The sequence below is a fragment of the Ailuropoda melanoleuca genome, chromosome 12 (assembly GCF_002007445.2).
Source record: "Ailuropoda melanoleuca isolate Jingjing chromosome 12, ASM200744v2, whole genome shotgun sequence".
Taxonomy (NCBI): Eukaryota; Metazoa; Chordata; class Mammalia; order Carnivora; family Ursidae; genus Ailuropoda; species Ailuropoda melanoleuca.
In genome coordinates, this window is record NC_048229.1 from 43,659,145 (window position 1) to 43,686,247 (window position 27,103).

Sequence of the window (27,103 nt, forward strand, 5' to 3'; positions counted from 1 at the left end):
TTCGAGCCCCGCATCAGGCTCCTCCACTGGGAGCCTGCTTCTTCCTCTCCCACTCCCCCTGCCTGTGTTCCCCCTCTTGCTGCCTGTGTCCCTCTCTGTCAAATAAATAAAATCTTAAAAAAAAAAAAAAAGGATGGATGGACCTTCATAGTAGCTTTCCTGGCATCCTGCATGATGGCTTTTCCCTCTGGACTGGGCCCCCAAGGATGAAGAAGTCTGCAGGAACTCCAAGGGTAGCATTTGCAGAAGGCAGGGACCAAAGCCAGAGGACAGAATGTCCCTTCTCTTTGTCCCTTTATAAAGTCCAAGAAATGTTTCTGAAAGCCTCTCTACATCTCCCCTCCTCCACTGGCACATTCCTTTCACCTCCCATTGGCCAGAATTGTACAACCTACCATCCTTAAAACCAATCAAGATTAGGAGGATGGCGCTTCCATTGGTCAGACTAATAAAGTCCCGTCTTTTGGGTTTGAGGTAGGGCCTAACTTTCCCTGACACTTAAGGTTGTCTTCTACCTGACAAAATAAGCATTTCATGAGCAAGAAAGAAGGGACATGGTGGGGTGGGGGGGGTAACATGACTCTTCAGTGAACGACCAACGCTGTCTGCCATGTTTGCTTCCAGGACCTGCCACGTGTCGTCCCGGCTGTCTTCCAGCCTCACACTGCCCCACACTCTCCTTTCCCTGGCGATGGTCCACAAGCCTTCCTACCCCACAGCCAGCCAACACACCAAGGTACAGATGACTCCTGATACTGGCATGGTGGAAAGTCTCCCCATCCTGCAGAATCAGCAAGACTGGGGACATCATTGCCTGGAATGTTGGTGGTGTAGGCCCGTTTGTTTGCTGATTGTGTGTGTGTGTGTATCTGTATGTACATGGGCGTGCGGACACTCAACCACTAATTCGCTTTCCTTCTATTTTACTCAGACAGTTTTTAAGATATTTTTATTGAGGTATAATTTATATATTGTGAAATGCATGGTTCTTAAGTATATAATTTGATGAGTTTTGACAAGTGCTTACACCCACACAGCCCACATCCCCATGAAGATACAGAATATTTCCATCACTCCAGAAAAATCCTTTATACATATCCTTTCAGTTAATGCTCCTCACTGTCTCCCCCGAGAACCAATGCTATTATTTCTTTCCTCAAAAATTAGTTTTGCCTCTTCTAGAACGTCATTTAAGTGAAATCATACGCTATGCATTATTTTGTGTCCGGCTTCTTTCACTCAAAATAATTTTTGTTGAGATGCATCCATGTTACTGGTGTGTCGGTCGTTTATTCTCTAATTCCAGGTGCGGTTGCATTGTATAGATGCACCCGGTTTGTTTATCTCCTCCCCTATTGATGAATATTTAAGTTTAGGTTGTTTCCGTTTGGGGCTATTATAAGTGTTTCTACTCTAAACACCGGTGTATAACTCTTTGGGTAAATATCTTGAGAAGAATTGCTTAGTCCTATGATATGCACATGGTTAGCTTTATATATATATAAAAAAAAAACTGCCAAAGGGTTTTCTGAAGTGATTTTATCATTTTACATTCCACCAGCAGTTATGAGACTTCCGGTTGTTCCATATCCTCGTCAGTATCTGGTGCTTTGAGAATTTTAATTTTAGCCATTCTTCTATGTATAAAATGGTATTTCTCTTTGTACTGATTTGCATTTAATCAATGATTCCTAATATTGAGAATTTTACATATGATTTTTGGCAACTCTGTCTTTCTATGTGAAGTGTTTTTTTTAAATCTTTTGCTTGATTTTTTAAAAATTAGGTTCTCTTGTTATTTAATAATAGTTGTAAGAGGGGCGCCTGGGTAGCGCAGTCGTTAAGCATCTGCCTTCGGCTCAGGGCGTGATCCTGGCATTATGGGATCGAGCCCCACATCAGGCTCCTCTGCTGGAAGCCTGCTTCTTCCTCTCCCACTCCCCCTGCTTGCGTTCCCTCTCTCGCTGGCTTTCTCTGTCAAATAAATAAAAAAAAATCTTTAAAAAATAATAATAATAATAATAGTTGTAAGAGTTTTTCATACATTCTTTACATGAGTCCTTTGGCAGATCTATAAATAAATAAATATAAATATAGATATCTAGCTAGGTGGATGGATAAATGGATGGATGGATGGATGGGTGGTTGGGTGGGAGGAAGGAAGGAAGGAAGGGAAGAAGGAAGGAAGGTTGGATGGATAGAAGGATGGATAGATGAATAGACAGTTGAATAGATAGATTAGATAGATAGCAATAGATCCAGATAGATGGGATTCTGGCAAAGGACTTGTGTAAGAAATGTGTGAATAATTGTTACAACAATTATTAAATAAGACAACCTAATTAAAAAATAAAGCAAGAGGTTTGAACAGACATAGTTGTAGAGAGAGATATACAGTGGTGTTTTTCTCCCATCTTGAGCCAGTTTTCAGAAGTCATTTTTTTCTATAAAATGGGGGGGGTTTTGTTCAAGTTTTCAAATGCACAGCTGTAAAATGTCCAAGTATTCTCTACCTTTCATGTCTCTACAATATCTGTAGTTATGTCTCCCTTTTCAGCCCTAAAATTATTTGTGCCTCAACTTTTGTGCCTTGCTCAGTCTTGCCAAAGGTTTGTCTATTTTTAGTCTTTTCAGGAAAAAACAGATAAGGTTTGATCCTCTTTATTGCTTCTTTGTTTTCTGTTTCATTAATCTTTTCTCTCACCTTTACTGTTTCTTCTTTCTATTTTCTTTATTTACTCTACTGTCTGTGTTTTAGCTTTCTCAGTGAGGCGTTCATCTCCTTGGCTTTCAGGCTTTTTTCTCTAACACGGGTATTTAAAAGTCTCTATTTTTCTCTATCTTGATCTGTGGCATTTTCATTTTGTTAAATTTTGTACATTTTCAAATTTCCTTTTTTACTTTTTCTTGACTCATTATTTAGAAACATCATTTTTTTTCTAGACTGTGGGGGCTTTTAAACATTATTTTTGTTATTGATTTTTAAACCTACAGTCAGAGAATGCACTATATCCTTAATGTCCTTTGTTGCTTTTTTTGCAATTATTGATAGTTGCATTAAATAACTTCATGTAATTATGTATTTATGAACCTTGTGTAAACGCTTGCTTGTGGAGTTACTTTGTATTGTTTAGAGCAGTTTCTCGGATATGTCAGCTGCCCAGCTTTGAAGGGTCTTGGGGCCATTTGGACCATGAGAATGAGTTTGAATGCAGCCCCTCTTGCTGCAAGTAGGTCAGTCCAGTACCGGGTGGATCATCAGTAGACAACCTGGTCGTTAGACTAGCTTTTTGGTCTCTACGCATTATTTGCATTTACATATACACTTATCTATGTGATTATTTGATTTCTAATTCTTTGGCGAGCTCAATACCTGGCACATAATAGGTTTAAATTTCTGTCTCTATCTCTTTCTCTACCTACACCTACATCTTCATTTATACCTATAGCTATAACTATATATCTGATCTATATCCGTATATCTCTCTCTCTAGGCATGGGGGGGCATAGAGAATGAAGAATAAATGAATTAAATGAATCTTAAAGGCAGAAGAGCATGTCCATAGGCAGTGAGAGAACACTGGTTTGATTGTCACATAGATCTCAGTCGTCTTTGCTTGTACAATGTTACTTGTACATCTGACAGCAGCTTTCCATTTCCTCTGGAGACATCTCTTCTCTTATCCTCGATCCATATGGTTTGAGTGTGGCTGACTCCATCTCCTCCCCGTAGGAATGGACACAAACCCAGTCCTGTGCAATCAGACCACAGCCTCCTTGACCACGGTGGTCGGCACAGGAAAGGTACGTGACCTGAGCCAGGCCAAGGTGATTTAACCCGTGCCTTTGGTTGGAATTAATGAAAAAAGCTGATGGGCTGGTAGCGTCTAGTTCTAGACTTGTCAGGAAATCCCATAGGAGGAAGTCCTGTCTATGAATGAAGCCCATACCTGAGAAACAGAACTGAGAAAGGAAGAGAGGCTGGGTGCCAGTGACTTTGCTCATGAGTCTGCACGGAGCATTCCTGGAACTTTCCAATGGAAGGCACCACTAGATTCCTTTTTATTTTAGGTGAGCTTGGGTGAAGGCTCTGTTTATAGAAGAGCCCAGATGAATACCAGGAGTAGCTCCCCAGCAGGACTCTTTTATTAAGAGACTAAAAAGGGCTGTGCCTCCGCTTGTCTCCATCCCCACCCCAGCGATAGGGACACGGTACTTGGGCCTGTTTCAGTTACGGTCTTTTCCTCTCTATTCCTAAATATAACCCCAGACCAACAGTTGCCAATGACAGAAGAGGGACATGAACATATTTTTATTCCCTTGGTCTATCCTACAAAATTATATGGAGCCTCCATGCTATTCCTGGCCCCAGACAAAATGCAGAGGGGTTGGGAGGGGGACCTTGATAAGAAATGGTTCCTTTCCCTAGAGGACCAAAGTTTGTTACAAAGTATGTGCATCTGAACACTTGAAACTGCATTATATTTTAAATCCATTGAAAAGCCTGCTGGTTAAGGGGACCCAGAGAAGACTACGGAATGAAAGTAGGTCATCTCCTTAGCAGATGGCATATCCCCTCAGCACTTCTAGTTCCCAAATATGAATAGGGCTTTCCACTGTCAGCCTTGTGACTCTGCCTGAAGGCTTTCACTGGCCACAGGAGCATGGTAGGACCCACGAAAGACAAGCTTCACGTACTGGGCAAGGTGCGTCTGGCCCGTCTCAACAAAGGGCGAGTGGTAGTTCAGGGTGAACACCCAGCTTCCTTGCCCCTCAGATGGGACAGCACAGAGGTGTGTTTTACAGTCTCCTGCAGTTGGAAATGCCCAGCATTCTACCTTGTACCTTGACACTCTCTACATTGGCTTCCGTGTCTCACTTCCTCTTTCCACTGCTGGTGGTTCCTGGGATCAACTCCCAAATAAATGACATGCACACAGATCTTTATTTCAGGATCTGCTTTGGGGGGAACCCAAGCAAACAAACAAAAAAATCACCTACTTCCTTTGCTTATGACCATTCATTTTTTTTTAAAGATTTTATTTTTTTATTTATTCGACAGAGACAGAGACAGACAGCAAGAGAGGGAACACAAGCAGGGGGAGTGGGAGAGGAAGAAGCAGGCTCATAGCGGAGGAGCCTGATGTGGGACTCGATCCCAGAACGCCGGGATCACGCCCTGAGCCGAAGGCAGACGCTTAACCGCTGTGCCACCCAGGCGCCCCCATTCATTTTTTAAATAGTACGTTTCCTTACCCTGACACTCCCTCTTCCTTGGCTCCTTGGAAAGTATAATCCTCAAACCCATGAGTAAGTCCTGCTCCTCTCTCCCTTCTACTTCACCGGTTGTCCGGCTGCCTTGGATCAGTGGGGAAACTGAGGTCTGAAAGCTCTGAGCACACAATCCCTACAACAAAAGCAGTAGTTCAAGTTCCTCTTTCGCGTCTGCCCCACCCCAGCTCCCATTCATATCAGCTGCTAGGATTTGGGTCATGTACTCTTTCCCCTCACGAACTTGTAGACTGCAAGTGTGATTTGTACATTATAGAAATTTTTCACAAATATATATATACATATATACATATATAAGCAAAAGAAGAAAAAGTACTAGAAAATCAGCAATGTCAAAATTTCATGTTGAAAGGTGAAATGTTTTCTCTGCTAAGATCAAAAATAAGATAGGGAGGGGCGCCTGGGTGGCACAGCGGTTAAGCGTCTGCCTGGCTCAGGGTGTGATCCCGGCGTTATGGGATCGAGCCCCACATCAGGCTCCTCTGCTGTTAGCCTGCTTCTTCCTCTCCCACTCCTCCCTGCTTGTGTTCCCTCTCTCGCTGGCTGTCTCTCTCTCTGTCAAATAAATAAATAAAAAAACAAAACAAAACAAAAATAAGATAGGGAGAAGAAGATGGAGGAGGAAGAGAAGAGGGGAAGGAGAAGGAGACAAGAAAATGACAAGGTTGTACCGTTTTGCCACTTCTACATGACATGTTCTACCCAGAGTCTAGAAAGGATGATTAGGTATAATAAATGAATAAATAAATAAATCCCAGATTGTAAAGGAAGGAATATAGATATAATCTTATGTATAGAAATTCTTAAGGAGCACACACACACACACACACACACACACACACAGCCTATTAGGATGAATAAGTGAGTTCAGGAAGGTTGTCAGATATAAGATCAATATACGAAAAACAATTTAATTTCTATACACTAGCAATAAACACTCTAAAAATAAAATTAAGAAACAAACTGAGGGCTTCAGAGGGGAGGGGGTGGGGGAATGGGATAGACTGGTGATGGGTGGTAAGGAGGGCACGTATTGCATGGTGCGCTGGGTGTTATACGCAACTAATGAATCATCGAACTTTACATCAGAAACCAGGAATGTACTGTATGGTGACTAACATAATATAATAAAAAATCATTTAAAAAAAAAAGAAAGTTTCATTTGCAATAACACCAGAAAGAATAAAATACTTAAAAATAAATTTAACAAAAAAAGCGTGAAACTTGTACAGTGAAACACTACAAAGAAAAAATTAAAGAAGACCAAAATAAGTAAAAAGATATCCCATGGTCATAGATAAGAAGATTAGTAATGTGGCAATATTATACAAATTGACCTTCAAATTAAGTGTACTTCCTGTTAAAATCCAACAGCATTTTTGTAGAAATTATAGAAATTTACAATCAGAAATAATTTTAAAAAATCAAATGAGAATGAAAGGTCCTAGAATAGCCAGAACAATCTTAGAAAATAACTCACACTGCTCATAACTTATTACATAGTTATATATTTTATAACTTACTACAAAGCTATAGTAATCAAAGCACTGTGGTACTGGTATAAGGAATACAATTGAGATTCTAATCAGTAAACCATTACGTATAAATTCCAGGGTCAACTGAATTTTGGCAAGAGGGCCAAGACCATTCAATGGGGAAAGAAGTCTTTTCAGTAAATAGTGCTGAGACAACGGGAGACTTCCCGCATGCAGAAGAACGAAGTTGGATCTGTACCTCACCTAATACACACAAATTAACATGGGTAATACATTCAAACATAAGAGCTAAAACTATAAAATCCTTAGAAGAAAACACAAGAGTAAATCTTTGTGATTTGTGTTCGAAAATAAAACATAGGGGCGCCTGGATGGCGCAGTCCTTAAGCGTCTGCCTTCGGCTCAGGGCGTGATCCCAGCATTCTGGGATCAAGCCCCACATCAGGCTCCTCTGCTATGAGCCTGCTTCTTCCTCTCCCACTCCCCCTGCTTGTGTTCCCTCTCTCGCTGGCTGCCTCTATCTCTGTCGAATAAATAAATAAAAATCTTTAAAAAAAAAAAAGAAAAGAAAACATCAAAAGAATAAAGGGCAAAAGAAAGAAGCAGGTAATTAGATTTCACCAAAATTTTAAAATTTTGTACTGCAAATTACAAATTCAAGAAAGTGAAAAGACAACCTGCAGAATGTGGGAGAAAATATTTGAAAATCATATATCTTATTGACATATCAAGAATATAAAAAGAATACATACAACTTAATAAAAAATGATGAATAACCCAATAAAAAATTGGACACAAAATCTGAAAAGACAATTTTCTAAAGAAGATATACAAATGGCCAATAAGCACATGTAAAGATGTTCAACATCATTAATCTTTAAGGAGATACGAACCCAAACTCTAAAATACCACTTTACGGGGGTGCCTGAATAGTGCAGTCGTTAGGGGTCTGCCTTCGGCTCAGGGCGTGATCCCGGCGTTCCGGAATCGAGTTCCACATTGGGCTCCTCTGCTGGGAGCCTGCTTCTTCCTCTCCCACTCCCCCTGCTTGTGTTCCCTCTCTCGCTGGCTGTCTCTCTCTCTGTCCAAATAAATAAATAAATAAATCTTTAAAAAAATAATAAAAAAATAAAATATCACTTTACACACACGGCAAATATTTCGGCTATTTTGAAAAAGAAAGACAATAGCAAGTTTTGATAAGAATGTGAAGAAATTGAAACCCTCATCCATTTTAGGTGGAAATGTAAAATGATGCAGTCCTTTTATAAAATACTGCGGTAGTTCCTGAAAAAGTTGAACAAGGAGTTATCATACGGTCCCGTAATTTCACTTCTAGGTATATATCCACGAATTGAAAATATACGGCTCAACACAAACCTGTATACAAACAAGTATTATTCATAATAGCCACAAAATGGAAACAATTCACATGTCTATCAAATGGTGAATGAAGAAATAAGATGTGGCATATTCAGACAATGTAATATTAGAATTCAGCGGTAAAAAAAAGAATGAAGTATTTGATAGTTGCTACAACATGGACGACCTCAGAAACATGCTAAGTGAAAGAAGCCAATCGCAAAAGGTCACATCTTATGTAATTCCATTTATATGAAATGCCCAGAACAGAAAAGCTGTAACGATGGAAGGTAGGTTAGTGGGTGCCAGGAGTTGGAAAAAGGGTATAATAGGATGTAATATTGATTGCCTCAGGGTTTCCTTTTGTGGTGAAGAAAGTTTTCTCAAATTAGATTGTGGTAAGTGTGCAACTCTGTAAATGAACAAAAAATGGAATTATATACCTTAATTGGGAGAATTGCCTGGTATGTGAAGATATCTCAATAAAGCCCTTTAAAAAAATCCCCACGGATGCAAAAAGTCTCAACAAGATTCTAGCAAATTGAATCCAACAGCACATTAACAGAATTATTCACCACGACCAAGTGGGATTTATTCCTGTCTGCAAGGGTGACTCAATATTTGCAAATCAGTCAATGTGATACACCACATTAATAAAAAAAGAAGGAGAACCATGTGATCTTTTCAATAGGCAGAAAGAGCATTTGACAAAGTATAGCACCCATCCTTGATAAAAACCCTCAACAAAGTAAGGACAGGGGAAGCATACCTCAAAATCGTAAAGGTCACATGCAAAAGCTAATATTATCCTCAATGGGGAAAAACCAAGAGCTTTTCCTCTATGGTCAGGAACAAGACAAGGATATCCACTCTCACCATTGTTACTTAACATAGTATTTGAAGTCCTAGACTCAGCAATTAGACAACAAAAAGAAATAAAAGACATCAAAATCAGCAAGAAAGAAGTCAAACTTTCACGATTCACAGATGACATGATACTTTATGCAGAAAACCCAAGAGACTCCACCAAAAAGTTGCCAGAACTGATAAATGAATTTAGTAAAGTTACAGGATACAAATCAATGCACAGAAATCTGTTGCATTTCTATACACCAATAATGAAGCAGCAGAAAGAGAAATTAAGAAATTGATGTCATTTACAATTGCACCAAAAACCATGAGATACCTAGGAATAAACCTAACCAAAGAGGTAAAAGATCCATACTCTGAAAACTATAGAATACTTATGAAAGAAATTGAAGAGGACACAAAGAAATGGAAAAACATTCCATGCTCATGGATTGGAGGAACAAATATTATTAAAATGTCTATATTACCCAAAGCAGCCTACACTTTTAAAGCAATCTCTATCAAAATACCACCAGCATTTTTCACAGAGCTAGAACAAACAATCCTAAAATTTGTATGGAACCACAAAAGACCCTGAATAGTCAAAGTAATTCTGAAAAAGAAAAGCAAAGCTGGAGACATCACAATTCCAGACTTCAAGCTATATAACAAAGCTGCAGTCATCAAAACAGTATGGTACTGGCACAAAAGCAGACACATAGATCAATGGAATAGAATAGAAAATCCAGAAATGGACCCACAACTGTATGGTCAACTGTTCTTCGATGAAGCAGGAAAGAATATCCAGTGGGGAAAAAAAAGGCAGTCTCTTCAACAAATGGTGTTGGGAAAACTGTACAGCAACATGCGGAAGAGTGAAACTGGACCACTTTCTTACACCATACAAAAAATAAATTCAAAATGGGTGAAAGACCTAACTGTGAGACAGGAAAACATTGAAATCCTAGATGAGAACACAGGCAGCACTCTATTTGAGCTCAACTGTAACAGCTTCTTACTAGACATATCTCCAGAGGCAAGGGGAACAAAAGCAGAAATGAACTTTTGGGACTTCATCAAGATAAAAACCTTCTGCACAATAAAGGAAACTATCAACAAAACTCAAAGGCAACCTGTAGACTGGGAGAAGATATTTGCAAATGACATATCTGATAAAGGGCTAGTATCCAAAATCTATAAAGAAATTATCAAGCTCAACACCCCAGAACCAAATAATCCAGTTTAAAAAATGAGCAGAAGACATGAATAGACAATTTTCCAAAGAAGACATACAAATGGCCAACAGATACATGAGAAGATGCTTGATATCACTCATAATCAGAGAAATACAAATCAAAACTATGACGAGATAGCACCTCACACCTGTCAGAATGGGTAAAATTTACACCACAGGAAATAACAGATGTTGGCGAGGATGTGGAAAAAGGGGAACCATCTTATACTGTTGGTAGGTATGCAAACTGGAGTAGCCACTCTGGAAAACACTATGGAGGGTCCTCAGAAAGTTAAAAATGGAGCTACCCTATGACCCAGCAATTGCACTACTAGGTGTTTACCCAAAAGATGCAAAAACTCTGATGTTTTCCTCAGTATTACCAACAGTAGCCAAACTATGGAGAGAGCCCAAATGCCTGTCAACTAATGAATGGATAAAGAAGATATGGGATTCATATATATATGAAATCTTGCCATTTGCAGTATGGATGGAGCTAGAGTGTATTATGCTAAGTGAAATGTCAGTCACAGAAAGACAAATACCATATGATTTCACTCGTGTGGAATTTAGGAAACAAAACATGAACATAGGGGGAAGGGGAAAAAAAAGAGAGAGGGAAGCAAATCATAAGAGACTCTTAACTATAGAGAACAAACTGAGGGTTGATGGAGGGAGGTGGGTGGAGGATGGGCTAAATGGGTGATGGGCATTTAAGAGGGTGCTTGGTATGATGGGCACTGGGTGTGATATGTAAATGATGACTCACTAAATCCTACTCCCGAATCTAATATTACACTATATGTTAATTAACTAAAACGTCAATAAAAACTTGAAACACTAAAAAAATTAGAACATAAAACAAATAAAGGAGTAAACTTCAAAAACATCCCCACTTCCCAGTGGTACCTACTATCAATATATTTAATAAAAATAACTTTCAATATTTAAATATACATAAATAAAACCAAATTATACGGTACATAACTGTGTGTAAAGTTCTTCCTTAATAGTAGTATTATATTACCATTTGTGTCATTAAATATTCTTTTACAATATTATTTTTAAAGCTGTGTATTAATTTTATATGTATGTTCTGTAATTTGCCTAAGGAACAATCTTGGCTAAATACTACATTACTTCCAATGTGTTGCTATCATAAACGCTGTGCTGAGCACATTTTGGCTACCTGGGTCAGTAAGTATGTGTATTTGGATGACATGAACCACAGATTCCCTGATAACCTGGAAGGGTACATCAGTTCATTCTCCCAACAGCAGTTCAACGGAGTACCCATTTCCCCCCATGCTCGTCACAGCAGATATTAACCATTTAAAAAGTTTTGCCCATTTTATTTGGGTTATTCTTTCTGATGAAGAATGATTATCTCTATGCCTCCAGTTGAGTCTGCATAATGCCAAAGAAACAGAAAAAAAAAAGTATTAGATACTTGATGAAAAGTTACTTTTTTAAAAATCTGTTTTTCAGTAATTTGTTTGACTGACTCACCCAATAAACTTACTTGTCTTTTTCAGAGCATCCTAAGGAAAGAAGCCTACTACCCGCCATATCCTGAGGCAGTCAGCACATGGGGCTTAGCTGGCTAGGCCAACTGACCTGCCCCCAGATCTCATACATCATGTTTAGAAGCTCTCAGGATAGGGACACATGAACTTGTATGCACATAAAAGTTTTGTCTCCCAAACTCATGTGTTTCTAGAGAGAGAAGGCCGTGAATCATTCTGTGACTCGTAATCACATCCAGACAATACCTGGCATAGAAATTTGCACACAAAAGTAAATATTTTCTGAATGCAATGTACCATCCTGGATTGGATACAAGGACAGTAAAAGGACATTAGCCCACCAGGGAAAACTGGTGAAATCCAAATAAAATTTGGATTAGTTAATAACAATGAACCAATATTTTCAAAAATACATCATAGTTATGTAAGATATAAACATTAAGGGGAACAGAACAAAAGGGATTTGGGACTCTTTTTGCAACTTTTCCATAAACGTAAACTTATTCCAAGATTTTTGAAGAAAACTTCAAAGTAAAAATAAAAAAATAAATAAAAATAATTAATAAATAAAGGCTTTATGCATAAATGTCAGACATTTATCCATTTATTCACCTATCAAGTGGGGTCAGCTAATTCCCAAATTAAGGAATTATAGAGGTCTGGGGCGCCTGGGTGGCTCAGTTGTTAAGTGTCTGCCTTCAGCTCAGGGCATGATCCCGGTGTTCTGGGATCGAGCCCCACGTCAGGCTCCTCCTCTGGGAGCCTGCTTCTTCCTCTCCCACTCCCCCTGCTTGTGTTCCCTCTCTCGCTGGCTGTCTCTCTCTGTCAAATAAATAAATAAAAATCTTAAAAAATAAAAAGAATTATAGAGTTTACAGAACAAGTAGATAGCCCAATACACTTGTTTTCAACCTTTTTATGCCTCAATCTACCAGAAAAATGCAACATATTCCATTTAGGAGAAGGGGCTCATCAGGACATATGTAACTGGAAAGCAGTCCCACCCTGACCCTGTAGCTCTGATATACATCTTAAGGGTCAGAAAAGAGGGGACCACAGCCTTCATGTAGAATTCTGGGGCTAACCCAATATGTTCATTTTATAGATAGGAAAATGGAAGCTCACAGAGAAAATGAAATTGTCTTCATTCTTTTTTCCAATCACTATTTTAAATGGCCTTATAGTAGAATTTCATCATTATGTGTATGCCAGTGTCTTTCTTCTCACCTGGGTGGTGTCGTGCTAGGGGCCAAAGGACACCAGGGAGCCTTTGGTGTGCTTTTGGCTCTTTCCTCTTGGGTTGATTCATTCAGAAAGAAGATTGGTCCTACCACCTCCTGTTTGTCTAACGAGGCCACTGTGTAACTCTCAGGGTGGTCGTTCCCTAATTGGAGATTACAGTTTTTAACAATGTTTGCTGAAAGAGAAAGAAGAGGGTCCTAGAGACCCTGCGGCGTCTTCCTGCCATGCAGTTGTGTTATCGCAAAGTATCCTCCTGCCCTCTCAAAGTCTCCTGAATTTTTCTAAAAAGCAACAATCATTTGAATAATTACAAAACTGGAAATACTTTATTTGCCATGTATTCCGTTTTCCTCCAAGCAAGAGCTGTGCTTTCATCTGGTACATAAAAGAGCAATAGTTTTCTGATGAACTAAGACACATGAACTATTTAATTAACATTAAAATATTGTCTCTCATCATTAGCTTCATTTGTACTGGATGTGTCAGTTCCCAAGAAAGTAGTGAGAGGTGATGACCCAATCTCATTTAAAAAAAAAAAGAATAAAGAAAGAAAGAAAGAAAGAAAAAAAAAAGAAAAGAAAAGAAAGAAAAAAACAAAACAAAACAGGCAAATTAAAGTTAAAAAAAAAAAAGTGTTCCACTTGTAGGACACAGGCTCGCTAAGCCGACTGCCTGGAGATGACTTTCCTGCTCCAAGATCTTGAACATCTTGAATGTGTCTGCTACCATTCCTATGTGTTTCTATTATCTCTGGGTTTCTAACCCAGGTGTCTAGAGCCATTACATAAAGCTTCAAAACTCAAGACAGTGGCACAGAAACTGGGGAACTCATTAGAATAAGAGCATTCCAGCTGTCATGTTCAGCTTCATGGGGCTTCCAAATAGTCTCCAGTGAACTATCAAGAGTCACAGAAGACTAAATAAATGGGTTCTAATCCAAAAATGGAGCAGAACATATGAATGAATATTTTGTCACCAAGAGAAGTCTCAAAGAATCTGGAATGGTTTTCCATAACAAGTAAGAAGGTGCCTAAGATTTTGGGACTTTCTGGGGCCAAGAGACATAACATCTATGCCCTTCTTGTGTATCCTCCAATAAAGGGACGCTTTGTTGCCTTCCAAACCCAATAATGTCCTCTTTACATCACCTCTGGTTGACTCTGTAGTTGACTGCAGACACATTAATAGACCCAACTAAGATCCATTAAGCAAAACCACCCAGCCAAACCCTAAACTCAAAAGAAACCATAAATGTTTATTGTTTTAAGCCATTTAATTTTGGAATGGTTATGCCTCAGAAGCAAATGGATACAGAAATCACTATCTAGAAGTGGGGTGCTGCTGTAACAAAACCCTGAAATCCTAGCATCAGCTTCAGGACTGGGTAGAGATTGGGGATTGAAAAGCAGATGTGAAACCCTTAACAAAAGCAGGGAAGTAGTGAGGAAATAATTATAGGAGATAGGAAATGGCAACTTGTGTTATGAAATAGCCAAACAATGATTAAAAATGGATTCCTGTAGTAACATGAAAGATAACAATTAACTTGCTGGCATTGGAAAGATGATTTCCAGTGAGAGTTCTGAAAGTGCTAGCTGATTACACCTAGCTGTATATGATAAGATCAAGAAATACTGGCCTATGTATAATCATAATTAAGATAGAATATAGAGTGTCAAGAACTTCCTGAATTAGAAAATAAAATTGCTTTTCCTCTCCAGACTTCATGGCTGAAAAAAGATTTTCAAAATAAAATGAGGAGGTTCTCATTCTGGGTAAAATGAAGTAAGCACACCCAACTTGCTTTTTCCACTGACTATGTGTGTAAAATTTATACAAAGTGCTCAAAGCAGAGCTTTCACAACTCTAAAAGCAAATGTATTAGGCATAAACGGAAACAAGACTAGAGTTCAACATACCATCAACTGGTGAGTGTGGCTGTAACAGAAGGATCAACTTCTTAATTTTTTTTTGAAGAAGTTCAAGATTTTTTATTTTTATTTTATTTTTTTATAATACTATTTTTTATTATATTATGTGAGTCACCATACAGTACATCCCTGGCTTTTGATGGAAAGGTCCATGAACAGAAGGATCAACTTCTGTTTCACTGGAGTCTCTAAAAGAGAGAAGAAAGAGGAAAGTGCTGAAGAAATATTAGGAGAAATAATGGCTGAAAAATTCCCAAATTTGACAACAAACATAAACCTGCATGCTCAGAAAGATAATCCCAAATAGGATAAACCCAAAGAAATCCATGCCAAGACATATTACGATTAACTACCTGAAAACTAAAGACAGCAAAAATTTTGAAAGCAGCTAGAGAGAAACGATGCATTACTGATAGAAAGGGGGGAAACCACCTCAACTGATAGCAGATTTCTTATGAGAAATGATGAAGGTCAGAAGGAAATGTCACAATATATTTCGCATGCTGAAATGAAATCATTGCTAACCCAGAATTCTATATCCAGTAAAAAAAATTACTTAGGAATAAAAAAGAAATGAACATTCTCAAATAAAGAAATAAGAATTTGTTGCCATCAGACCTACCATAAAAGAATGGTTAAAGGAAATTCTTCAAATAGTAGAGAGATAATAAAAGAAGAAATTGTGGAACATCAAGAAGAAAGAACATTGTAAGGCAAAAATATAGGTCAACACAATAAAATTTATTTCTCTTCTTGAGTTCTCTAAATAATGTTTTATGATTTAAGCCAAAAATATTTACACAGTCTAATGTGACTATCAATGTATAGAGAGGATAATTTAAGATAATTATAATATAAATTTATGATAATTATAATATAAGATAATTGTAATATAAATGAAAAGGGTAAATAAATGTAAAACGAGGTAAAATTTCTACACTTCATGCAAAATGACTAAAATGTAGAAAACAGCAAACTTGAATAAGTATGTAGCCAAGCACAGCTACTAAAAGGATTAATCAAAACACTCAACAACACTATAGATCAAAATGTAATTCTCAGATATGTCTAAGTACCCCCACAGGAAGACAGGAAAAGAAAACAAAGAAAAAATAAATAAAAAGCAGAAAAAATAAATAAAAAGGCAGATTTAAACATGACAGGTCAATACTTACATTATATGTAAATGGTCAAAATGGTCTAAAGATAACAGTTAAAAGAGATCAGTAGAACGGATAAAATTTCATGACCCAATTATATGCTGTCTACAATAAACTCAGTTTACATATAATGATAAATGTAGATTGAAAGTAAAATGAAGGGGAAAAGTTGTACTCTGCAAACATTATTTTTAAAAACTACCGTGGCTATATTCATATCAGATAAAATGGGTTTCAAAATGAAGAAAATTACCAGAGACAGAAAGGGACGCGACAAGGGTCACTCGACCAAAAATTCATGGCAATGCTAACTACGTGGATAACAAACAACAGAACTGCAAAATACCTGAAGCAGAAATTAATAAAACGAGGTAATGACAGAAAAAAATGTCGAGTAAGACCTCTAAAAATTAGGCCCTATGTAAAACCGAATAAAAAAAAAACTGGCAAAAAAAATGGTCAGTATTAACTTTTTTAGAACTTTGAAAATTAACCAGAGACTTACAACAATCCAGGGCATTTTTTTTTAACTGGTTAAATCCCAAGAAGAACAGCAAACTTTGTGGTGTTAAAATTACCCTGGTTCCATCCCCTTACTCTCCAGTTCAGCAGTTGCCTTGAAAAATAAAATCCCACATTTCTGGTACCAGAGAGAGCAAATGATAAAGAATTGTCATTTGACTTAATCTGGTGGTCCCCTATAAGGCCCTACTTCCAAGTCTTGTCTTTATTTAACCAGACTTGGAGCTCAGAATGGTTAAGATGTTTCCCAGGGGGGATTTGTTAAAAACAAAACAAAACAAACAAAAAAACTAAACCAAAAACATGTACAGGCTAGTGTTTTAATATTGTGGTCATCTGAGGCAATGGATAATATTTGAGGCAAAAAATAGACTCACTTAAAAGGAAAAGCATTAAGGGAAGGGTTGAGAAATGAGATATCCATAGGGACTTTGAAAAGCTGCAACATATTCCTGGAAATCTAGAAAGGCGAGCGCATGTATACCACCGTGTACATGCTTAAGAAAGGCTGGAGATGGCTCCAAACTAATTTCTGGTTGTCTTCAAGCCTCTGCACAAGCAGAAAGTGAAAGCTAAGGCAGAATTGTCAATTTTCTGGCTGCATCTGAAGGCATGCCTCAAAATTCATGCATGCCTCTCAGCAAAAGTGGGGAGATTATTTATTCAAGATGTTTAGGAAATCTCTGATTATTAGCTGATGACTAAGATAACTGAGAAGAAACTTTAGTTGCCACATACATTAAAAATGTAGGCTTTACGAATAATTTAGAAATAACAAACAGCAACAACTACAATAAGCAGCAAAAACACAAACCCTGGGAAGGACTGAAGAATCTGATTTTCAGAGTTTCCACATTATAATATTTAACATAATTTTTAACATAATTTGGAAGACATGTGAAGAGGCAAGAAAATATGGACAATACACATAAAAAATTATTCAATAAGAACACATTCAGGAAACCTAGACATCAAACTTGCTAGCAAATACTTTAAATTACCTCTTCTAAATATTTGTAATTAGCTAAAATAAACCTAGTCTAAGGAACTAAAGGAAAGTATAACAAGATAACTCAACAAATATAACATATCAATAACGAGACATAAATTATTTCAAAAAATAGCCAAACAGGTTTGCTGTAGTTGAAAAGTACAGTGAAATGGAAAAAAAAATCAATGGAAAACTAAACAGCATATTTCAGCAGGCAGGCAGAAAAGTGACCCAACACACTTGAAGATAGGTCAATTTAGATTATCCATTCTGAGGAACAGAAAGAATAAAGAATGAATAAAAAATGAATAGAGCATCAGAGACTTGTGGGACAACATCAGTATACCAATATATGCATAAGAGGAGTTCAAAATAAGAGAAAAGGAAAAGAGTTAGGAGAATACAAATATTTGAAGAAATAATTGCAAAAAAAATAATCTACACATTCAAGAAGCTCAACAAACTCTAAATAGAATAAACTCAGATCGCCACACATAACACAGTATAATCAAAATATTGTAGACCAAATACAATCTTGAAAGCAGCAGAGAGAAACCACTCATGTACAAGGAAAAGTAAACAGGACATTTCTTACCAAAAACCACAAAGGCAAGACAGTATTGGGAGGGCAGATTCAAAGTGCTGAAAAATAAAGAAACTGTCAACCACGAATTTTATATATGTACAACCCATACCATACCATACTATAGCATACAGTGCCATTCCATACCGTACTATACAATACAAAAACTACCCTCCAAAAAGGAGAAATTAAGATATTGAGAGATAAATAAGTGAAAGAGTTCATCACTAGCAGACATGCTGTACAAGAAATGCTAAAAGGAGAACATTAGACAGTAAATTGAATATATGTAAAGAATTAAAGAGCCCTGGTAGGAGTTGCAGGGGGACACACTCTCATATGCCACTCCAGGTGACAGCTACCTGACACCTCAGCCCAGATCTGAGTGATGAGCTCTGTCTCCACTGAGGCAACCCCTAGCAACAGGCATTTAGCATGGGCTGAGAAGCTGGCCCTTTATAGAGAACAGAAATGAGTTCCTGGCTGAGTCCTAGGCAGTCAGTGCAACAAGGAGGAGAGGCATGGGCATCTAGAGCGGGGCTGCGACTAAACAGTTCTGGAGTGTGTGAATCGGCTGGAGCCAAATTATTAAAAAAATAAAATAAAATAAAGAGCTCTGGTAAAGGTAATTACAAACATAAATTAAAGATATAATAAATAAATAAATAAGATAATATGAACACTTTGGTTTGTAATTTAAAAAGAGGACAGGGGTAACATTATATCGGGAGCAACATTTTGCACACTAGTGAAGTCAAGTTGGAATTAATCCAAAGTATAATGCTATAAGTAAAGGTTTTAATGGCAAGCCCCTAAAGAAACTACTAAAAATAATTGAAAAACATATAGTCAAAAAATGACAAGGATATTAAAATCGCACATAAGAAAATACCTATTTCACACAAAATTAAACAATAAGGAAGAAATTAAGGAGCAAAAAAGGTAAGACATAGAAAACAAAGAGCAAAATGGCATAATAACTATACAAGTTATTACATTAAATGTAAATGGATTAAAGTTTCTAATTGTAAGGAAGAGATTGGAAGAATGAATTTTTAACAACATATCTTTAAGACTCTGATTATATCCAAAGACAAAATAGTTTAAAAGAACAGAAAAAGATATACCACAAAAACAGTAACCAGAAAAGAGCTGAGGGGTGCCTGTGTGGCTCAGGTGGTTAAGCATCTGCCTTTAGCTCAGTTCATGATCCCAGAGTCCTGGGATTGAGCCTCACGTCGGACTCCCAGCTCAGGGGGGAGTTTCCTTCTCCCCCAAGAGTTACACTCTTGCTAACTCTTTCTTTCTCTCCATCTTCCTCTTAAATAAATAAATAATATATTTTTTAAAAAGAGCTAAAAATAGGTATACTAGTATCAGAAAAATAGTCTTTAAAACAAAAATTGTTCCTAGAGATATAAAAGGACATTTTATAATGATAAAAGGGTCAATTCATCAAGAATTATATGTTAAATATAAAAATAAACACAAAACAGCAGAGACTTCAAACAAACAATATATAACATACACTAATAATTACATATCTTGCCCAAATGTACTTTACCCAGAGATGCCAGGTTAGTTTAATATTTGAAGGTCAATGTAATCTACCATGTTAACATGCTGAAGAATAAATATCACTTGATCATATCAATTGATGCAAAAATAACTTCATAAAATTCAATACCCATTCACGATAAAAATTCTCAGCTAACTAGAAGTAATGAGGAACTTACTTAAATTAATAAAGAGCACCTATTTTAAAAACTTACAGTTAACATCGTACTTTATAATAAAATACTGAATGTTTCCCCTCTAAGATTAGAAGTAGAGCAAAGATTCCACAATCACCATCTCCATTAAACTTACTACTCACAGATCTAGACAGGGCAATAAGGCAAGATATGGAAATAACAGCTTTACAGATTAGAAAGGAAGAAATAAAACTAGCTATTTATAGTTGACACAGTTGTCTACATGAAAAATAACAAATAACCTGAGGGAAAGTAACCATATTGTTTACCTTCATATTTAGCACTCTGTTAACCCCAGACCATCAAGGCTTTCAGGTCATTTTTTCTCTCTAAAGTTGACAATACATGTGATTGTCATTTGTAAGATTACACTTAGTTAATTTAATAATTAAAATAAGTGCATTGTATATTTTCAGATTTTATTTATTTTTTATAATAATTTTTTATTATGTTATGTTAGTCACCATACAATACATCCCTCGTTTTTGATGTAAAGTTCAGTGATTCATTACTTGCGTATAACACCCAGAGCACCATGCAATATGTGCCCTCCTTACTACCCATCACCAGCCTCCCAATCCCCCACCCCCCTCCCCTCTGAAGCCCTCAGTTTGTATTTTCAGATTTGAAATTCTTTTGGTTTAGAAAGAAATAAAGAATCCACATAAATTATCTTAGAAATTTTAAAGAGTTCAGCAAATTTACAGGATGCTGAGTCAAATTTCAAAAATCGATTATATTTTTGGATAAGTGAAAATAAATAAGAAATACAATATCATTTAAAATCACTCAAAAATAAAATATTTAGGAGTGAATCTAAAAATATGTACGAAAAAAACTACAGAACTAAAAGAAATTAAAGAAGATGTATATTAATGAAGAGAGATTTCATTTTCATGGATTGTAAGACTGTAGACAAGAAAGGTAGCAATTCCCCCTAAATTAAGATACAGATTTAACACAATTCTTATCAAAATCCCAGAAAGATTTTTTCTTGATATATGCAGGCAAAAGAATAGCCAAAATAATTCCAATAAAGAAGAATGCAATGGAGGGCACCTAGGTGGCTCAGCGGTTAAGGGTCTGCCTTTGGTTCAGGTCATGATCCCAGGGTCCTCGGATAGAGCCCAACATCAGGCTCCCTGCTCGGCAGGAAGCCTGCTTCTTCTTCTCCCACTCCCCCTGCTTGTGTTCCCTCTCCTGCTGTCTCTCTCTCTGTGTCAAATAAATAAATAAAATCTTTAAAAAAAAAAAGAATAAAATGGGAAGAATCACTTTACCTTCTTTACAGACTTATTATGTCACTACAATAATCAAGACTGTGTGGTGAAGGGAGACCAATCAGTGGAACAGAATTGAGAACACAGAAATAGCCACTCACAAGTTTAACCACCAGATTTGACAAAGGTGCAAACACAATCAAATGGATANCAACATCAGGCTCCCTGCTCGGCAGGAAGCCTGCTTCTTCTTCTCCCACTCCCCCTGCTTGTGTTCCCTCTCCTGCTGTCTCTCTCTCTGTGTCAAATAAATAAATAAAATCTTTAAAAAAAAAAAGAATAAAATGGGAAGAATCACTTTACCTTCTTTACAGACTTATTATGTCACTACAATAATCAAGACTGTGTGGTGAAGGGAGACCAATCAGTGGAACAGAATTGAGAACACAGAAATAGCCACTCACAAGTTTAACCACCAGATTTGACAAAGGTGCAAACACAATCAAATGGATAAGTGTAGTCCTTCCAACAACTACTGGTGGAGCAAAAACAAAACAAAACAAACAAAAAGTCCTGATCTAAACCACATGTGTTATACAAAACTGGACTCAAAATAATAGATTTAAATATAAAATTATAAAGTATTTGGCAAAAATAATGAAGACATCTTCAGGACCACAGGCTTGATGCATAGTTCTTAGACATGACATCTAAAGCATGATTCATCCAAAAAGAAAAAAAAAAAAAAAGAAAGAAAGAAAAAGAAAAAAAGATTAAAAAAAAAACAGCTTCAATACATTGGATTTCATCAGCATTTAAAATGTTTTCTTTATGAAAGATCCTGTTAAGAGGATGGGGGACAAAATCTACATCCTGTAGTTTATTTGTGGCCACATATATTTTTTGTGGGTAGTTTTTATTTACTTTATTCTTTTAAAAAATTATTTTAGGGGCGCCTGGGTGGCTCAGTTGGTTAAGTGTCTGACTATTTGATGTCAGCTCAGATCGTGATCTCAGGGTTGTGAGATCAAGCCCCACGTCAGAATCTGTGCTCAGTGCGCAGTCTGTTTGAAATTCTCTCTCCCTCTCCCTCTGCTCCTCCCCCCACTCGTGCTCTCTCTCTCTCTTAAATANATATATTTTTTGTGGGTAGTTTTTATTTACTTTATTCTTTTAAAAAATTATTTTAGGGGCGCCTGGGTGGCTCAGTTGGTTAAGTGTCTGACTATTTGATGTCAGCTCAGATCGTGATCTCAGGGTTGTGAGATCAAGCCCCATGTCAGAATCCNCAGGGTTGTGAGATCAAGCCCCACGTCAGAATCTGTGCTCAGTGCGCAGTCTGTTTGAAATTCTCTCTCCCTCTCCCTCTGCTCCTCCCCCCACTCGTGCTCTCTCTCTCTCTTAAATAAATAAATACACCTTTTTAAAAAATGTTTTAATTCTAATTAGTTAACATACAGTGTCATATAGGTTTCAAGAAAACAATACAGTGATCTGACACTTCCATACATCACCCTGTGCTCCTCGCCAGAGGTGCACCCCTTAACCCCCATCATCTATTTCATCCATTCCCCCACCCGCTTCCCCTCTGTTAATCATCAGTTTGTTCTTTATAATTAAGAGTCTGTTTCTTGATTTGTTTCACTCTCTCTTATTTTTTTCCCCTTGCTTGTTTGTTTCTTTGATTCCACATACGAGTGAAATCATATTTTCTGATTTTGTATTTCTTGGACTTTCCTTAGCATTATACTCTAGCTCCATCCATGCCATTGCAAATGGCAGGGTTTCATTCTTTATCTATGGCTAAATGATACTCCAGTGTGTGTGTGTGTGTGTGTGTGTGTGTGTGCGCACGCCACATCTTCTTTATTCAGTCATCAATTGGTGGACACATGAGTTGCTTTCATATTTTGGATATTGTGAATGCAGCTGCTAGAAACATGGAGGTGCAAGCATTCTTTTGGATGAGTGTTCTTGCATCTTTGGGCAAATATCCAGTAGTGTGATTACTTGATCATAAGGTAGTTCTATTTTAACTTTTTGAAGAGCCTCCATACTGTTTTCACAATGGCTCTACCAGTTTGCATTCCTACCAACAGTGGATGAGTGTTCCTTTTTTCTCCACATCCTCACCAACACTGCGTTGTTGCTTTTAGCCATTCTGACAGGTGTGTGGTGATAATCTCATTATAGTTTTGATCTGAGTTTGCCTGACAATAAGTGATGATGAGCATCTTTCTATATGTCTGTTGTCCACCTGTAACTCTTCTTTGCAGAAATGTCTGCTCATGTCTACTGCCCATTTTTTTTAACTGGATAATTGGTTTTTGGGTGTTGAATTGTGTAAGTTTTTTATATACTTTGGATACTATCCCCTAATCTTATGTCATTCACAAATCTCTTTTCCCGTTCCCATAGGTTGCCTTTTAGTTTTTTTGATTGCTTGCTTCACTGAGCAGTTGCTTTTTATTTTGATATTGTCCCAATAGTTATTTTTGCTTTTGTTTCACTTGCCTCAGGAGACATATCTAGAAAGAAGTCACTACAGTCAATATCAAAGAAGTTACTGCCTGTGTTCTTTTCTAGGATTTTTATGGTTTTGGGTCTCACATTTAGGTCTTTCATCCATTAAATGTATAAATTATTTTGGGTAGAATAGGTATTTTAACAATATTTGCTCTTCTAATCCATGTGCATGAAATGTCTTTCCATTTCTTTGTGTTGTCTTCAATTTCTGTCATCAGTATTTTATAGTTTTCAGAGAACAGGTCATTCACCTCTTTGGTTAGGTTTATTCCTAGGTATCTTATTATTTTTGGTGCAATTGTAAGTGGGATTGTTTTCTTAATTTCTCTTTCTGCTGCTTCATTATTGTTGTATAGAAATGCAACAGATTTCTGTACCTTGATTTTGTTTTCTGTGACTTTATCGAATTCATTTGTTATTTACTGTTCATTTATCAGTTTTTTGGTGGAGTCTTTTGGGTTTTCTTTATACAGTATCATGTCATCTGCAAATAGTGAAAGTTTTACTTCTTCCTTGCTGATTTGCTTTCTTTTATTTCTTTTTGTTGTCTGAATTCTGTGGCTAGGTTTCCCAGTATTATGTTAAAGAACATAATTTATTGGGTGGGGGGGAGTGGACATCCTTGTCTTATTCCTCAGCTTAGGAGAAAAGCTCTGTTTTTGCCCATTAATGATGTTAACTGTGGGTTGTTGTTGTTTTTTTTATAGATGGCCTTTATTATATTGAGGTATGTTCCCTCTAAACCTACTTTGTTGAGGGCTTTTATCATGCATGGATTTTGTACTTTGTCAAATGCTTTTCCTGCATATATTGAAATGATCCTTTGGTTCTTATCCTTTCCCTTATTGATATGGTGTATCACATTGATTGATTTGTGAATATTGAAGCACCCTTGCAACCCAGGAATAAATCCCATTGGATCATGGTGAATACTTTTTTTAACGTATTGCTAAATTCAGTTTACTAGTATTTTGTTGCTAGTGTTTTGCCTCTATGTTCATCAGGGATATTGGCCTATAGTTCCCTTATTTAGTGATGTCTTATCTGGTTATGGTATCAGGGTAATCCTGGCCTCATAGAATGAATTTGGAAGTTTTCCTTCCTTTTCTATTTTTTGGAATTAATTCTTCTTTAAATGTTTGGTAGAATTCACCTGTAAAGCCATCTGGTACTGGACTTTTTTTTGCTTGGGATTCTTTTGGTTACTGATTCAATTTATTTGCTAATTATCAGTCTGTTCAAATTTCCTATTTCTTCCTTTTTCAGTCTTGGTAGTTTGTTTCTGGGAATTTAGCTATTTCTTCTAAGTTGTCTAATTTGTTGGTATATAGTTTTTCATAATATTCTCTTATGATTGTTTGTATTTCTGTGGTGTTGGTTATTTCTCCTCTATTTTATTTATTTGTGTCCATTCTCTGTTTTCTTGATAAATCTGGCTAAAATTTATCAATTTTATTGATTTTTTCAAAGAACAAATTCCTGGTTTCAGTCATCTATTGTTTTTTAGTTTCTATATCATTTTATTTCTGCTCTTATATTTATTATTTCCTTCCTTCTGCTAGTTTTAGGTTTTGTTTGCTGTTCTTTTTCCAGCTCCTTTAGGTGTGAGGTTAGATTCTATATTTGAGATTTATCTTGCTTCTTGATGTAGGCCTGTATTGCTATAAACTTTCCTCTTATAACTGCTTTTGCTGCATCACAGACATTTTGGCCCATTGTGTTTTATTTCTTTTTTCTTTTTTTAAAGATTTTATTTATTTATTTATTTGCCAGAGAGAGAGAGAGAGTGCACAAGCAGGGGGAGCAACAGGGAGAGGGAGAAGCAGGCTCCCCACTGATCAAGGAGCTCAATGTGGGACTTGATCTCAGGACCCTAGGATCATGACCTGAGCCACCCAGGTATCCTGGCCCATTGTGTTTTCATTTTCATTTGCTTCCATGTACTTTTTTATTTCTTCTTTTATTTCTTGATTGGCTTATTCATTGTTTAGCAGCATATTATTTAACTTCCATGTATTTGTGGTCTTTCCACATTTTTTCTTGTGGTTCATTTCTGGTTTCATAGTGTGGTGGTCAGAAAATATGCACAGTATGATCTCAATCTTCTTGAATTTGTTGCGGTTTGTTTTGTGGGCTAATATGTGATCTATTCTGAGAATGTTCCATGTGCACTTGTAAAGAACGTGATTCTGCTGTTTTATGATGGAATGTTCTGAATATATCTGTTAAATCTATTTGGTCCAGTGTGTCATTCAATACCATTGTTTCCTTGTTGATTTTCTGCTTAGGTGATCTGTCTATTGATGTAGGTGGGGTGTTAAAGTCCCCTACAATTATCATATTATTACTGATTAGTTCCTTTATGTTTGCTATTAACTGTTTTATATATTTGGGTGCTCCTATGTTGGGTGCATATATATTTACAACTGTTAGATCTCCTTATTGGATTGTTCCCTTTATTGTTATAAAGTGTCTTTCTGGAGCACCTGGGTGGCTCAGCCATTAAGCGTTCACCTTCGGCTCAGGTCATGATCCCAGGGTCCTGGGATTGAGCCCCACATCAGGCTCCCTGCTCAGCGGGAAGCCTGCTTCTTCCTCTCACACTCTCCTTGCTTGTGCTCCCTCTCTCGCTGTCTCTCTCTGTCAAATAAATAGATAAAATCCTTTTAAAAATTAAGTGTCTTTCTTTGTCTCTTGTTAAGGGCTTTCTTTTAAAGTCTATTTTCTCCAACATATGTATTGCTATTCAGGATTCTTTTGACATCCATTTGCATGATAGATGTTTTTCCATCCTCTCACTTTCAATCTGCAAGTATCTTTAGGTCTAAAATGGGTCTTTTGTAGGCAGCATATAGCTGGGTCTTGGTTTTTTAACCATTCTGTCACAAGCCACATATTTAATAAAGAATTCATGTTAATTCATTAAAAAACTCTCCAAATTCAACATTAAAAAAACAATTCAATTAGAAAATGATTAAAAGATATAGGCATTTCACTGAAGAAGATATACACATGGCAAATAAGCCACAGAAAAATATGTTCAACACTAACCCTCAAAGAAATGCAAGATAAAGCTAAAATGAATACCACTGCACATGTGTTAATTGGTGAAAATAAAATATACTAACAATATCAAGTTTTGGTGAAGATAAAAACAATTAGAACTTTCATACATCATTGGTAAGAATGCAAAATGAGATAAGCAAGTAAAACAGTGTTCAGCATCTTACAAAGGAAAACATACCCTATGACCCAGCAATCTCATTCATAGCTATTTATCACAGAAAAATTTTTAAAAAGTTATGTCCACATGAAGACCAATGCACAGATATTTAGAGAATTTCTATACCTAAATACCCCAAACTGTAAACAACCCAAATACCTTTCAGTTAGTAAGGGATTATAGAAAGTGTAA